This window comes from Cornus florida, unplaced genomic scaffold, assembly GCF_030987335.1.
Source record: "Cornus florida cultivar Cherokee Brave unplaced genomic scaffold, ASM3098733v1 CherokeeBrave_3.0.0_Hap2_Chr10, whole genome shotgun sequence".
Classification (NCBI taxonomy): Eukaryota; Viridiplantae; Streptophyta; class Magnoliopsida; order Cornales; family Cornaceae; genus Cornus; species Cornus florida.
Window position 1 is genome coordinate 48,646,594 of NW_026775580.1, and position 13,639 is coordinate 48,660,232.

The 13,639-nt window shown below is 39.0% G+C and overlaps 1 pseudogene; it reads right to left on the reverse strand.

Annotated features, from left to right (window-relative positions):
* Positions 1 to 13,318: 13,318 nt before the first annotated feature.
* On the reverse strand, positions 13,319 to 13,417 carry LOC132280403 (small nucleolar RNA R71; annotated as a pseudogene).
* Between the last annotated feature and the right edge of the window lie 222 nt (positions 13,418 to 13,639).

Sequence of the window (13,639 nt, forward strand, 5' to 3'; positions counted from 1 at the left end):
TTTGCTAGGCTTGAAGCTATTAGAATGCTCCTTGCCTTTGCATCATTCAAGAATTTTAAGTTATTTCAAATGGATGTAAATAGTGCATTCTTAAATGGCTTCATAGATGAAGAAGTTTATGTTGAACAACCACCGGGCTTTGAAAGCTTTGATTGGCTTGATCATGTGTTTAAATTGTCCAAAGCTCTTTATGGTTTAAAGCAAGCTCCAAGAGCTTGGTATGAAAGACTTAGCGGTTTTCTTCTTCAAAATGGCTTTGATAGAGGAAAGATTGACAATACATTATTCACCAAAACCATTAAAAATAACTTGTTGATTGTTCAAATTTATGTCGATGATATTATCTTTGGTTCAACTAATAGCGTGCTTTGTGAAGAGTTTGCTTCAATCATGCAAAACGAGTTTGAAATGAGCATGATTGGTGAACTCAACTTCTTCTTAGGGTTGCAAATCAAACAAACACTTGATGGCATCTTCATTTGCCAATCCAAGTACGTTAAAGATTTGCTAAAGAAATTTGGCTTGGAGGACGCCAAACATGCCAAAACTCCAATGAGTTCTTCCTTAAAGATTGATAAGGATGAAAAAAACATTGAAGTAGATATTAAAAGGTATAGAGGAATGATTGGCAGCCTCTTATACTTAACGGCAAGTAGGCCGGACATTATGTTTTATGTATGCTTATGTGCTAGATTTCAATCTTGTCCTAAAGAATCTCATTTAATTGCTGTAAAACGTATTTTTAAATATTTGTGTGATACTATTAATCTTGGTTTATGGTATCCTAGACACACTTCATTTGAGCTAGTTGGTTACTCGGATGCGGATTTTACCGGATACAAAATTGATAGGAAGAGTACCAGTGGAACTTGTCATCTTCTTGGTCACTCTCTTGTTTCTTAGTCAAGTAAAAAGCAAAATTCAGTAGCCTTATCAACAGCAGAGGCTGAATACGTAGCTGTAGGAAATTGTTGTGCTCAAACCCTCTACATTAAGCAATAACTTGAGGACTTTGGGCTTGTGTATGATCATGTTCCCATTAAGTGTGACAACACAAGTGTGATATGCATCTCCAAAAACCCTATTCACCATTCAAAAACCAAACACATAGAAATTCGATACCATTTCCTTAGATCATGTATCTAAAGGCGATATCAAGCTCGAATTCTTTCCCACCGAAAGACAATTGGCTGATATATTCACAAAACCTCTCCATGAAAATAGGTTTTGCTCCCTTAGAAGAGAAATTGGGTTAACCAATGAGGATTCAATAATCAAGACTCTGCCTTCTCTCAAATCAGTGCCCAAGTCCAACTCAGTCGACTTAGTCATTAACTAAGCCGAGTAAGTTTCAAACTAAGCCGACTCAGTTGAGTACTGAGTCGACTAAATCTAGTTTTCAATTTGACCTGTCTCTGTCTAACTCAGTCGACTGAGTTTTAAACTCAGCCGACTCGATTTTTAATTAAGCCGACTCAGCCGACTTTATTTTGACAGGTCAAAACCCTTACTCTCCTCATTTATCTCTTTCATTCTCATCGTCCAAAGGGGGTTGTCACAAGAAGCGAATCCTCTCTTCTTCTCTCCATCACTTGGTAAGATTCCTTTCATTTTCATTCAATCTTATCGATCAATTGTTATTTCTGTTTTGTGCAAGTCATCTTAATTTCAATCATTTTCACACTCCCAAACCCTAGCCGTACCCATGTCTACTGGCAATACTCCTCGCCAAAACCCTAAACGATCTAAGCGTACCCATGACAATGAATCTGGTCCTAGCAATCCTGTCCCGCAACAAACTATCGATGAGGAACCTTGTGGCATGCCCATTCCTTACAATCGTCTCTTCAGAGGGCCAAACTATAAGATCTCATTCGAAACTAATTTTGAAAATAGGAAGGTGGCCAAGGGTAAATGTCTAACGGAAGAAGTATGCGATGAATTCAATCTCAATATCTACAAATTATTCAAAGATATTAGGTTAGAGCAATTTGTGAAATTAGACATCCCCTATTATCCGCGCATTGTGAAGGTGTTCTACACTCATTTGGAATAAGTTGGAAGAACAAAGAATGTTCGCATCTTTCTGGGATTTGCCACACATACTTTTTATGCAGAAGAACTTGGTGTTGCATTACAAATTTTTTGAGGAGGGATTCAACATTACTCCTCTCACAAATGGTATGAGGGGCCTGACTTTGACAAGTATGAGGCTGTGCGTCAAATTAGTTTTAACAAGACTCTCACCAACATCTCTTGCATCAAAGCCAACCAGCTCACTCTTGAAGCACGAGTGCTTCACAACATCATTACATACAACTTTCTTCCTAAGTCCGGGAGTCACTCAACTGTCTCTCGAATGGAGGTGTTTCTCATATGGTGTGTCCTAAACGGCAAGGTGTTCGACTTTACTTATGTTATGCTCCATCACATGCTCAAATGCAAGGATAAACAATCCGGATTTCTCTATTATGCTATGCCGTTATCTCTTTTATTCACAAGATGGAATTATCCTCTCAAATTTAAAGAATCCGAATCGCTTGGGCCCAAAGACAAATTTAGTCCCACTCAACTGCGACTCATGGGGCTTGAACAGGATGAGCAGGGTACCTAGTTCTACCCTAGGCAGAAAAGGTGGGAAGATGCCATTACCAGGGGAGAAGAACCAATTGATGAGGACAGTGATGCTGATGAGACTCGAGGTACTGATAATGAGGATGATCCTGCTCTTGTTACTATTGCCACCCTATCTGATGTGCCTTCCACACGAGATATCTTATTGGAGCAGCTCGACATCTCGCGTCGCATGGAAACTAAGATGGATGCCCTTACCCACCGTGTGGACACATTGGCTCTTCGCTATGATGACATGCAAGCCAACCTTGCTGAAATTCGTAGCGCTTTGGACCTCCCTCCTTTTTGATGCTGCCAAAGGGGGAGAAATGAGTAGTTGATGTGTTAATCATGTAGAGGAAGTTTTATTGAAGTATCATGTCAGGTCTAGCTTAGGATATTTTTAGCTTCCACAACTCCATAAAAGCTAGCTGTTTTGTCTCAATGTCAATCATGCACTAACTTCTACATTAAATATATTGACATTTCTTTTAGATATATATGTTACAATGTGCTTCACTTCAATTTGTCATGTTATGTGCCTTCTTTCAATATAGTCTATGTCTGCATAATGACAGGGGGAGATTGAAAATCTCTATAAATCTTATACTCAATATAATTTTCAGTCTACTTATTGAAAGCATATATTACAAAATTTAAATTAATGCCTACTGACAGGGGGAGCACCCTTTCTATGCTTATAAAAAACACATCAATGATTTGTCATCATCAAAAAGAGGGAGATTGTTGACCCTACGGATTTCTCCTAAGGGCAATTCGGTACTTTTGATGATAACAAACCATTAATGATGTTCAATGGACTAATGTTTTCATTGAAGTTCGATTCTAGATCAAAAGGAACATTATAAGGACAGAAAGGAAGTATCCAACTCATTGAAGCTAAAATCACACTGGAACATTCATCAAGATATAACCGGCTCAAGGAAGTGTATGTAACTTCAAAGATCATAAAAGCCTATCTATGGGGTAGACAGGTTGGTGAGTGACTTAGGAACTAAATATAAAGAATCTACAAAATCATCTGAAGCTCCTTGTAAGATCATTCATCTCTCACACACTTCAGATCATCACACTCATGCATATCAAAGTTCCAATCATTAACACTAAGTATCTAAACCTTGAGGCATTACACAGCAACAATTAAATAGGTTAAGATTGAACTCAGCCGACTCAGTCAGCAATCCAGCCGACTGGATTAGGCCGAGACTCAACAAATTCAGAAAGGAAACTTAGTCGGCTCAATTAACAAATCAGCCGGCTCAGTTCACAACTGAGTTGACTCAGTTTGAAAATTCAGTCGACTTAGTTAGGCCGAGGCTATGCATTTTGAAAATCTTGAATATATCCAACTTAGCCGACTTAGTTATTGACCAAGTCAACTTGTTCTTGAACCCAGCCGACTCAATTCACAATTGAGTCGACTTAGTTGATGGTCAACAAGATCTGCATTGAAATCCTCTATATTTCAACCCGTGCTTCTCTTTATACTTTTACAGTCTGACTCACATGGGTTCACTGACATATTGTGTGTCTTCTAGCTCTTGTCTTAATGTTAACAGCCATTTTATCTATTAAAGGATCATACACATGATTTCAAATCTTATCTGCCCAATTCATTGAACACTTCTGTCAAACAAGGAATCTCTGTAATGAGAAGCTTCTCTACCAAATGTGCCATGACAAGTCTTAATCAAGAAAAGGACTTTCAACGGCTAAGTCAAGGGCTTACAACGGTTATGGTTTAGGAAAGAGCTCTATAAATTTCATGAGAAGCAAGCTGTAAAAGACAAGTCTCTGAGCCTCATTTTTAATAAGTGATTCATATCATCTCACTGAGAAAGAAAGTTTGGCTACCCTCTACTCGTTAATCCTCAAAGCTAAACTTTAGATTCTTCTTTCACACATACTTCATTTAGAAAGAGTGAGCTTCATTTGTATCATTGGATTCTCTAGAAAGAGTGAACTGTAAACTGTGAGAGAAAGATTGATGTAACACACTTATTCATTTCATTGTAATATTAGGAGAAGAAATTCTCTTAGTCCAATTACTGTAAGGGCTGGTTTGGACCCTAAGACTTTAAGAGAGAGTCTTTCAGCAGGAAGAAATTGTTTCTTTCAAGGTTTGCTCTCCACCTGTAAGGAGGAGCCATATTAGATTGGGAAGTCTCAAGAGGGGTCTTGAGCCGAGGAGTAGGAGCTTCCGAACCTCGCTAAAATCGCTGTGTTTATGTTTGTAATATCTCTATCTCTCCCCTTTACATTACTGTTTACATTTATATGCTGATTTATCTGACTTGATTCTGTTATCTCACTATTGCATATCAGCTTAAGTAGTTTTTCTAAGAATACTTTTTCAAATCTTTAAACTTGCTTTAGTTGGATAAGGACTCTATTCACCCCCCCCCCTCAGAGTCCATTCTTGGGCAACAAATGTGTTTAAGTCAAATCATCTGACTAAGTTGAATGACTTCCTGGATTAATTGGTTGTAGTTAAGTCGCATCAGCTGAATAAGTTAAGTGTTTATCTGGACGGTGTTTTGTATGTCTTCTTAATAAATAATTAAATGCCATACTATGGTTTTGGACAGATTTTAGATATATGATTATGGTACCACGATATGAGCTTGAGTCTCAGAGTCATTGGTTAGAGTGCGTATATGCAGTGGATGCGTAGCTGGATATAGTAGGTAGGTGTACCCTGTTAGGTCTAGGTACTCATGCCCACCTTTGGGTGCATTTTCGCATGATGCCTTCTATTCAGGTTGAGACCCCTATTATAGTCCAGTGAATGTCCTTAGTGTGGATATATATATACTTATGGACTAAATAGATATGTTGACGGTATCTAGGGTGTATCTGCGTATCGGTTCACTGTATGGATTGCCGTTAGATTAGGACTTGCATGTGGGCTTGACCCACTCTCTTATTTTTCAGGTGCTCGCCAGTTCCAGGGTTAGAGCTTGGTCGTGTTGGTCGTGTAGAGCAGATACAGACTTCCATTCTACCGACTACGTAGGACTCTCTCCATAGCTTGTTGCTGGATGTTTTCTTTCAGTTGTTTTTATTTCAGTTTGGATTATTATTAGGGGTCCACTAGAGATGGATTCCCGAGTTGTTTAATCTATTGGAGGTTTTGGATTATTTGGATGTTAATAATTATATTTTGAGGATTTTCTTTAGAATTCAATTCAGCTATTTTTATTTACTTCTTATTATGTTATCTTGTATTCTGTATTCGCATTAAATATTAATTGCCTGATATTCCCTCGGGTTTGGGCCTGGGCCTGATCAACCCGTGTCTCGGATCCAATGGGTATCACAATTGCTAAGCTAGAAACCCAAGTAGGGCAAATAGCTACTACTTTAAATGCTAGAAAGAAAGGGAAAATGCCTTTGAATGCCCCGCAAAAACAACAATGTGTTGTGAAGACTCATTCCTCATCGGAAGGTCACACAATAGAGCATATCAACGTGGTGACTACCTTAAGAAGTGGGAAGATTGTGGACAACCAAGTGGGTATGTCCAATGAAGAGGTGCAACCACAAGTTGACACCTGTCCCATTTCATATCCTATTCCTTCTTCATTGCATATGCATAATCTTTCAAATGAGAATATCTTGAAAAGTGATTTGAAAGGTGATTTTGAAAAGATAAATTTGCAAAATGATTTCAAAACTTCTTGTGTTGAAGTGACTTTAAAGAAAATTTTTGAAAAGGTTTTTGAGCCAAGAGCTCCATTCCCGGATGCCTTAAAATGATCCCTTTCAATTGACAAGTAAAAAGCCAAAACAAATGAAATTATGGATGTGTTTAGGCAAGTGAAAGTCAATCTTCCACTTTTGGATGCAATCAAGCAAATTCTGGCTTATGCCAAGTTTTTGAAAGACTTATGCACCCAAAAGAGGAAGAACAAAAGCCAAGCACCTAGGAAAGTGGTCTTAACCAAGCAAGTAAGCTCAATTTTGCAGCATAACACTCTTCCAAAGTTTAAGGACCCCAGTTCACCTACCACTTCATGCATCATTGGAGATCATATCATTAATCAGGCTCTTCTTGACTTAGGGGCAAGTGTTAATCTTCTTCCATACTCGGTATATGTCAAATTAGGCTTGGGAGACTTGAAACTGACGTCGTTGGTTTTATAACTTGTCGACCGATCCATCAAAAAGCCTAGGGGTATCATTGAGGATGTATTGATTAAGATTGATAAGTTCTTCTTCCCCGTTGATTTTGTTGTCATTGACACGGAATCGGTCCCGAATCCTAAGAGCCAAATTCCCGTTATCCTTGGCCATCCTTTCTTGGCAACCGTGAATGCCAACATTAATTGTAGGACGGGGATAATGAAGATTTCATTTAGCCACATGAAGGTGAAGTTGAATATCTTCAATCCGACCCCCAATGCATTTGACAAGTATGAAGAAGTGAATGTTGAAGAGAAATATCATAACCTTGAATGTGAAGGAATAGAGTCTTTGTGTGAAACAAAAATTTCAAAAAGTCCATCTTTAACCCTGAATTCCAATAAAGTTGTTTCAAATCCTTGTTTTAAAGGGCATGGAAGCCCAAAGATCATTGTGACCAAAGACTAAAAATTTCTTTTGAGCCTAATCTAACAAGTTCTCTAGGGAACCATTTGTTGGGTGGAGTTCAAAACATTTATCGCCCCATTAAGGAGGGGATGCACTACAGAATGTTTGATCCGGGCTAAAAGAGCCCAACGTCTTGCTAGAGACGTCAAAGACTAGTACATTTCGTAGGGTGTCATAACCCTATTCCTCCCTCATTTCTATTTTAAATTTCATTTCTTGCGAAGTTTAGATATTTCCTTTAGGTTCATATACATTGCTGGGAACTATGATTAGGATTGCATGCACTTTTATGTTGAAAATGAGCATTTTGCATAAGTTCGATCGATCTCCAAGGAAGTTCGATCGATCGAACTCCATACCTGCATCCACCTGCATCCAATCACCTCTTTGTCCAATCGTTTGAAGAAAACCTGCATATTTCAGCTCTCTGTCCCATCGATCGAACATGTCTATAGATTTTTGCATGTTCGATCGATCGGAGTCATTCTTCGATCGATCTTGGAGAGATCGATCTCTGTTCTGTAATTTACTGATTTGTTTTCAATTTGATTTCTTTTTGTTTTGAATTTTAAATTTTAAAATAATAAATTATATATATTTTATTTTATTTTTATTTTTGTTTATCCAAAAAAAAAAAAAAACAAAAAAAAAATTCAAAAGCTTCAAAAATAATTTGTCTTTTAGTGAGGAGAGATCGATCACAGTTCGATCGATCTGAGATTTCAGTTCAATCGATCGAACTGGTAATGAAATGGTTTTAAAAATCAAATCTAAGGTTGTTAGATTAATACCACAGATCGATCTAACACCCTCTCCTTCGTCCCTCGCTATTGTATCCTACTTCTCCACTTCCGGCGAACCCTCCGGTGACTCCATCTCACCTTGAATCTCTCCACTTCATCTCGAATCTCAAATCTCTTCTTCATCTCATCTCATCTCTCGGTTTGAGGTAAGATCCGAACGCCCCTCTTTTGATTTCAAGCTCTAATTTATTGAATCCATGCTTTAAATGTTAGATCTAAGGTGTTTTGAAGATAAATCTTGCCATTGATGAAGTCTTGAAGCTTTGTATATATGTGTATATAAATGTATATATAGGTTTTATATTTCTTGATTTTAATTTTGATTTTGGGGGTCACGGGCCATGGAAAGTGACCATCTATGTTGATTTGTTGTGTAGAGGGGCCCATAAGCTTGTTTGTGAGGCCCCCGTGCCATCCACGTCACAGATCTGTGACTTTTCGAGTTTCACCTCACAGTTCGATCGATCGAACTTTTCTCAGATCGATCTGTAACAGATCGATCTCACTTATTCACGATCGATCGAACTTGCATCGATCTCACATTTTTGTGATCGATTGAACCTCACAGATATACTTCACATATTTCACACACCATCGCTTGTGTTTCATGCTATCTTATACATGCCCAATGCCTGTATTTTCCACATTGGATGCATTCCATACTTAAACTGTCTAGCATGCTTCACATTATGTCACTCATTCTTTGTCACTTGCATAGATTCATGTTCCTTATCTGTTTTGTCTATCTTATTTGACATACATAATTCTATCAATTGTGTTTTAATTCTTTATACCGGCACTGACTCCCTTTTTGCAAGTTTTCCTTTTATTTTGCAGGCCATGGCTAGGGTAAAGACTGTTGCTCTTGGACACTATCACCGCAGGGCCAGGTGGAGATTGGACGACGAGGTAGGTCCATCTCACGCCCAGGACCCCACTCATGAGTCCGAGCTAGAGCCATCTCATATTCAGGAAGAGCCAGCAGAGCCCACTCCACCTCAGTCCCTATCTGACAGTCAACTACAGTCTTCAGTCGAGGCATCCTCTTCACAAGCTGACACTGAGGCTGAGCACATACCATCTCCATTACCACCACCAGCTCAGCCAGCCCAGCACTTAAACCGGCCATTGCCGAGATACTCACGCCTTCGAGTGGCACACGAGTCGGTCTTTAACATAGACTACTTTTCCTGGTCTGTTCTTACCAGAGCAGCATATGACGATATAGACCGGAGTGGCATCTCAGCCATGCTAGCCCCTGTCACATACCCAGTATACCCGAGGTTGGTCCGGATGTTCTTCCAGAACCTCCGACCTGCCCCGAGTAACCTGGCAGAGCTGCGGACTACCATTGATGGCTACCCTATCAGTATCATAGTGGACACTCTTTCCAGATCCTGCCGTTGTCCACACGTCTGCCCTCCCGATCTCCAGGATACCTATCTTACTTTATGGAGGCCCTCATATGTAGACATGGTCGTTGCACTCACAGGTCACTATGCCGGTGGCGAGACCTTCGCCACCTAGACTTATCTGCCAGACAACCTGTGGTTCTTCGATTTGGTGCTATACCGAAATGTTTTCATGGTCGGCATACAGAGGCGCGGTGACTTTTTGATAGCTTTATAGGCCTTCTATATAGGGCACTGGATATCCATTCCTGCGCTCACCTGGAGCATTATGATGAAGATGTATGTTCACCATATCAGCAAGGCCAAGCCCAAAAGGGCTAAGTATCTCCCATTCGGCCATCTCATTACACAGATTCTGAGAGACCAGCGCTATCCCTTCCAGCCATGGGAGTGTACTGAGTCTGGAGACTATTCATTCAAGAAGAATGATTGGGATAAGAGCTACCAGGCTCTTATCAAGAGCCTACAGGACGACGATGTAGAGGCAGCTGAGGAGCTAGAGAGAGAGGAGATGGAGCAGGCAGCGGCGGTAGCAACAGCAGCAGAGTAGGCGGCAGACGATATAGCAGTCGATTAGCCTACCATGCATATGGATATTGACTTAGAGCAGCCCGTAGAGGACCAGGAGCATCACTCTCCGGCTACGTCGCCCATTCAGGATGAGGAGCAGGCTCAGGATCATCATTCTCTGGCTCCAGCGGTACCTAAGGCTCCAGCACAGACACTCGGCTTTCGAGAACGCATCCAAGCTTTGGAGGATGTCGTAGTTGATGAGCGCTGCAAAGTACGTATTTAAACCCCTTAAACTTAGTTATTCTAGAACCTTTTTCTATCTTATTTTATCATCTTGTATTGATTTCGTATTATTTCCATTTTTAGGTACTTATCCCCAAAATAATCTAACTTAGTCAAATAAGAGCATAATTGAAGCAATTCTGGGATGAATCAAAGAAATGAGCAAAGTAGAGCAAAAGGAAGCAAATGGTGGAATTTCAGCAACTTCGATTGATCTCAAGAAAAATTCGATCGATCCAACTTTTATCGATCTCAGCACTTCAAGATAGATCTGAGCCATGTTTGTCCCTGTTCAAAGATCTTAAAAGTTCAATCAATCCAACTTCATTCTCCGATTAATCGAACATTCTTGTCCTTATCCAAATGATTGATCTTATCTAGTTGTACCACCTTACCAACCACTTTTGTCCTTTCCCAAAAATATCTTCAAAATATCTCAGATTTGTTTTTATCCAAAAAGGCACCGCCATTGAGGATCGATCCAACTTTAGTTCAATAGATCTCATCCATGTTCGATCGATCCAAGTCCAAGGTTCGATCGATCGAACTTCCTCCAGTGCGAAAAAGTTTAATTTCCAGCTCACAAAAGTTGTCCTTTATCCAATCATTGGGGAATATTTGTTGTACGACCCCAGCTCATTTTGGGTGTCATTTGACCTACCTATATAAGGATAAGGATTACTTTTTGTAGAATAACATAGAGGATCATATTGTATCTCATATCATATCATACCTAGAGAACTCTTAGGGAGGAAGTAAAGAAGATGAGAAGGTTAGAGACACCATTGGAGACTCTTCATCAACCAAGGAACAGATTTCTTCCATGGAGCTTGCTTTTGAGGGTTGGAAGACATCATCCATGAGTGGTTAGACATCCTCTTGGGGCTAGAGTTAGCCCTAAGCATGCTTCTACTTCTTAATTTATATATTTTTTAGGGGATTTGTATTGTGATTCATATCTTGACACTTTTATATATATAAATCTTGTTTATTCAATGATTTATGTAATTTAATGCTTCCAATTGATCATTTCATTCTATCCATATGTCTATGTATGCTAGAATAGATGTTCATGTGTTTGTCTCTATTTCTTGTGTTATTGATGCATGTCTATGTATGTTGATGTTATAGATCTAGAGATTGTCAAGACTTAGTGCTTAATGTCATGTTTTTGTGGTTTATTTGATAGTTCATACTCATTTCTTGATGGATTGTGCCTCTCCCTTAGTTTAATTAGTTTAATTTCATGTCATTAGCTTAGTCGTAGTGTAGTTGTTAAATAGGAAGACAATCCATGCTTGTTGTTGATGTTCCATACTTATGAAAAATAAGTATCATGTATCTCTAACCATGTGATGTGTTTGGATTGTGAGCTTAAAGAAATGATTAATGGCTTAATTTGATATGTTATGTTATCCACCATGTTGTTTAGACAATATATGCTTAATTTGTCATCCATGCTTATTGAAACAACCACACACACACACACTATATTGCAATACATGTTCTTCCCCTCATTAATCATTCATTAAAGGTGTAGAAAAACTATGCTTAGTGATGATCTCTAAACCCCAAGATCTCTCTCTTCTATTCTCTCTATTGCATTATTGCTTACTTTAGTTTAATTTGCATCTAGTTTAATTGAACCAACCAACCACTATTTGATCACTCGACCTACTAACCCTAATCTTGATTCTCCAACCTAGTACGACAACTCAATCCCTTGGGACGATCCCTTCTTACTTATACTACATAGTATAGGTGTTAAGCAGTTTATAAATTTAAATTATGGTGCCCACTTGACTCTAATTTCCAAACTCAAAGTTTTGTGCATTGTTTTGTGCACTACCCGAGAAGACACCATAGTTTTTGGCGCTGTTGCCGGAAATTGATTGATTGGCAACGTTGTATTTGTGGAATCAATTAGGAATTAGTACTCTTTTGATTGTGTCTTTACTTTGTTTTCAATTTTTTTTTTTTTTTTTTGTTACTTATTGTGTTTGTTCTTGATTGACAAGGAGCATTGAGCTAGGAAGTAAGCAAAGGAGCTAAGCAAGTAAAGGAAAAATGCTAAAAATTTAAAAATTGCTAAGCTAAGCTATAAATTTGGAGTTGAAGTGTTAAAGGACCTTTGTGAGCTTTTCCTTACTCATCCCCTTAGTTAAATCGTCAGCCTGCGTGGAGGCTTATAATTCAATTCTTAGATAAATCATGAGCCCGCGTGGAGGCAATTTACTTTTCTTGCATATTGTTAAAGCATGGGAGTATGAGAACATTGAATGTGGAAGAAGTTTGTTGATTATTGATTTGTTGTGAAGGTGAAGTGTTTGTTGTTATTGCTTGTTGTGTTGCATTGTGCATGCATGGTCGTAGATCATTGAGACCCACTCTTGTCCCTTTAAATTTTCATCTTGAATCCATTGTTCGAAACCCTAGGGGAAGAGGTAGTTCTAGTTAATCCATTGCATCAATGGAAGGACACAATAAGGACCATGTGGAGGACCTCGGTCACATAGACCTAGAAGGTATCCTCCACCCCAATGTGCATCATGATAATATGCAAGTTCCATTAGGCATGCCAAGGCCATATGTTCATCCACCACAACAACAAGGCCAAGTTCCATTGGGAATGCCAAGGCTAATCTATGCTCCACCACCTCCCATCATTCTAGGCAACCAAGGTGCCCATGTTGCACCTCCAATTGCTAATCCTCCCATTGCTTTACGAGATCACTATATGCCTAATGAATAAAATGCAACCACATACATTCAATTGCCACCATTTAGAGCATATCACTATGAAATCAAGCCACAAACCATTCAAATGCTTCCTATTTATCATGGACTTCCAAGTGAAGAACCTTACAAGCATTTGGATGAGTTTCTTAAAGTTTGTTCCACCGTAAAATATGCGGACATGCCGGAAGAGGTCTTAAGGCTTAAACTTTTTTCATTCACCCTTAAAGACAAGGCAAAATATTGGTTTAACAATCTTAGGCCTTTTTTAATAACTTCTTGGGCGAAAATGCAACAAGAGTTCTTGAAGAAGTACTATCCGATTTTTAAGACTAATACCATGAGAACCTCAATTCAAGAATTTTCACATGGGGATGGAGAAACATTTCATGAGGCATGGGAACGCTTTAATGAATTGCTTAGGAAGTGTCCACATCATGACATACCCAAATGTCAATTAGTTCAATATTTCTTTGAAAGCTTATCGGACAATTACAAGGGCATGGTTGATGCTTCCATGGGTGGCCTTACATTAATAGGCATGAGGATGACGTGTGGCGTCTTTATGAGAGCATGAGTGAAAATTCTTTGCATCGTACTTTATCTTCAAAGAATGGTAGAAATTCTAGTGGTAGGAAGAGTGTTGGCTTACATCAAGTCGACTAT